We start from the raw sequence: 3152 nt of genomic DNA on the forward strand, positions 1-3152 counted from the left end.
GACGCGGCCACGCAGACAGAGCCCCCCTGGACGCCTGCAGCCCCCCCGGGCTGCGTCTGCAGGGAGCGCCTTCACCTCTGCCGGGTAGCGGAGGGTAGAAGGGATGCCGGGTGCGTGAGGTGCGAGCAGGCGGCTGATCCGCTCGGCCTGGCGGCAGAGGTCAAAGAGGGAGCAGAAAGGCTGCGGAGCGTCAGGGAGAGGGCAGAGCAGCAGAGAGTTGGGGTTGTTCAGCCTGGAGAAGAGAAGGCTGCGGGGAGACCTTATTAATGTTTACAAGTATCTGAAGGGTGGGCTGAAGGAGGATGGAGGCAGACTCTTTTCAGTGGCTGCCAGTAAGAGGACGAGGGGTAACGGGCACAAGCTGGAACAGAGGAAGTTCCGATCAAACATGAGGAAAAACTTCTTCACGGTGAGGGTGAGAGCGCACTGGAAGAGGCTGCCCAGGGAGGTTGTGGAGTCTCCTTCTCTGGAGACTTTCAAGACGTGCCTGGCTGCAGTCTTGAGTAGTGTGCTGTGGGCAATGCTGCTTTAGCAGGGGAGTTGGATAGATGATCTCTAGAGGTCCCTTCCAACTCTGAAATTCTGTGATTCGATGAAACGTTCAGCCTGGAGAAGAGAAGAGAAGGCTCCGCGGAGACCTTGGAGCCCCTTCCAGTCCCTCAAGGGGCTCCAGGAAAGCTGGGGAGGGACTCTGGATGAGGGAGGGGAGCCATGGGACGAGGGGGAAGGGTTTTCCACTGCAAGAGGGGAGATTGAGCTGAGATCTGAGGCAGAAATTCTTGGCTGTGAGGGCGGTGAGCCCCTGGCCCAGGTTGCCGAGAGAAGCTGTGGCTGCCCCATCCCTGGAGGGGTTCAAGGCCAGGTTGGCCGGGGCTTGGAGCAAGCTGGGCTGGTGGGAGGTGTCCCTGCCCAGGGCAGGGGGTGGCACTGGGTGGCCTTTAGAGGTCCCTTCCCACCCAAACCATGCCCTGAAGGGGTGGGGCCCTTCTCCCTCTCCTTTTCTCCCTCTCCTTTTCTCCCTCTCCTTTTCTCCCTCTCCTTTTCTCCCTCTCCTTTTCTCCCTCTCCTTTTCTCCCTCTCCTTTTCTCCCTCTCCTTTTCTCCCTCTCCTTCTCGTTATGGTTTGAGAAACCCACCACAATTTCTTGTCCTTTAGAGAACTACTCTCTCACCCGATGACCCCTCCCCAACCGGGAAGGGGAACTGGGGGAAAAACAAGGACCCAGGAGGACACTGGGGAGCTACATCGCGGTTCTGTGGTGGTGACTCGGAGCACTGCAGCCACACTGGAGTCCGTGCCATGGGCGCTCTGATGCCTTGTCTCCCCTGGGCCCTCTCCTCCTGATTGTCATGGGACTCAGCGTGTTCTCATCTGTGCTGCGGAGGAAGCCGCTTCAGGTAGGTGACTGTTGGACCACACTGTGCTGCACCACACTGTGCTGCGGCGTGGGGTGGCGAGGGATGGCGTGGAGTGGTGTGGGTGGCTGTGGTGTGGGACTGGGTGGGGCTCCCGTCTCACCCAGCTCCTGGGGACCTTCCAGAAGTGAAGGAGAAGAAGAAGCGTCAGACAAGGAAGACAAGAGCCCAGCCGGAGAAGCAGAGCTGTAAGTGGCCCCAGCACCGAGCACCCTGCAAATGGCCTACACCCCACGGCAGCCCTGAGCCGGGGCTGTGCCGGCAGCTGCTGGCCGCTCACTCTGTCTCCTCCCTCCGCAGCTTCTCAGCCAGTGGATGGAGGAGTGGAGAAATCCCGGCCCAAGCAGGAGAAGCGGTGAGTGTGGGGGAGACCCCAGATGCTGCCCCAGACCCTCACCCCGTGCCCTGCCCCTGCCTGCGCTGGGCAGCCCTGCCCACCGGCCGAGGCAGGGTGCTGCCCGCGGGTCCCGCTGGGCTCCGGGGTGCAGCGGGGTCTCTTTCTCCTCCTCTGCAGGGCGAGTGCGGAGGCCTTGAGCCGGAAGCCCCTCTCCCCACGGGCCCCGCTGGCCACCATGGACTCCATGACAGACAGAGGCTCCTCTTCTTCAGCTTCCTTTACCCTTCCCGGAGGCCTGTCCTGGTGGGATGGCGGAGCTGGCAGCACTCAACTGCTCAGGACCCCGCCATCCCCCCAGGGCTGTCAAGGGGAGGGTGGAGGAGCCAGGGCCAGCCCTGTGCCAGGAGCCCCCACTGGAACTGCCAACAAGGACCACGCAAGAGGTCTACTTGACCTCTTGCACATTTTCAAGTAGTGGGGGGAGAGGCAGCAGCGCGGCGAGCCCATGGCCAGACTGCCATGGCCAGACAGCCCATGGCCAGAGCCGGCTGCCGGCCGCGCTGCATCTGCATCAGAAATTTCCCCTAATGGCTGGGAGGTGTGGGGCCGGGAACCCCCTGGGGTGCCCTACTTCTGATCCAATAAAAAAGTCAATATTTTCTCTATCCCTGTGACTGTCAGCAGATCAGTTTTGTCCCTTGACAGGAGCAGAGAATCAGTTTTGTGTAATGACAACAGTATGTGCTACAGTAATGCCGACTCTCCTGTGGAGATGGGGGGGCCCTTGCCCCTTGTGCATTACACCCCACCCGAAGAGAGAGACAAGGTCTGTTATTGCGTTTACTGTCTTTATCAGATCATCTGTTATTATGTGTAACAATAATGCACCCTCAGTGAGTTTGCAGATGACACCAAGCTAGGAGGGAGTGTCGATCTGCTTGAGGGAAGGAAGGCTCTACAGAGGGCCCTGGACAGGCTGCAGGGATGGGCCAAGGCCAATTGGATGAGGTTTAATAAGGCCAAGGGCCGGGTCCTGCATTTCGGTCACAACAACCCCAAGCAACGCCAGGGGCTTGGGGAAGAGTGGCTGGAAAGCTGCCCCGCAGAAAAGGACCTGGGGGTGCTGGTGGCCGGCCAGCTTAACATGAGCCAGTCCTCCCCCAAATGAGCTGGGATCACTGGAAACTGGCTCAGCTCTCTCCAACCCCCCCAAAGCAGCACAGCCCTCCCCAAAATGAGCTGGGACCGCTGGCATCCAGCTCGACCCTGCCCAGCCCCCCCAGACCAGCGCAACCCCCCAAAGGCAGCCCAGCCCTCGGGACCCTTGCAGAGGCCGCCAGGCTGGGGCCCAGGGGGCGGGTCGGGGGTGTCGCGTGAAAAGGGGCAAAGCGGTTTTGGCA

At 60.8% G+C, this 3152-nt stretch overlaps 1 long non-coding RNA gene across 1 annotated transcript; it reads left to right on the forward strand.

Annotated features, from left to right (window-relative positions):
* Positions 1–702: 702 nt before the first annotated feature.
* Positions 703–2711, forward strand: LOC128904045 (uncharacterized). Its single transcript, XR_008464384.1, has 4 exons — positions 703–1397; positions 1541–1603; positions 1716–1770; positions 1930–2711. It is a non-coding gene; the product is annotated as an uncharacterized LOC128904045 (long non-coding RNA).
* Positions 2712–3152: the final 441 nt, after the last annotated feature.

This window comes from Rissa tridactyla, chromosome 1 (genome assembly GCF_028500815.1).
Source record: "Rissa tridactyla isolate bRisTri1 chromosome 1, bRisTri1.patW.cur.20221130, whole genome shotgun sequence".
Taxonomy (NCBI): domain Eukaryota; kingdom Metazoa; phylum Chordata; class Aves; order Charadriiformes; family Laridae; genus Rissa; species Rissa tridactyla.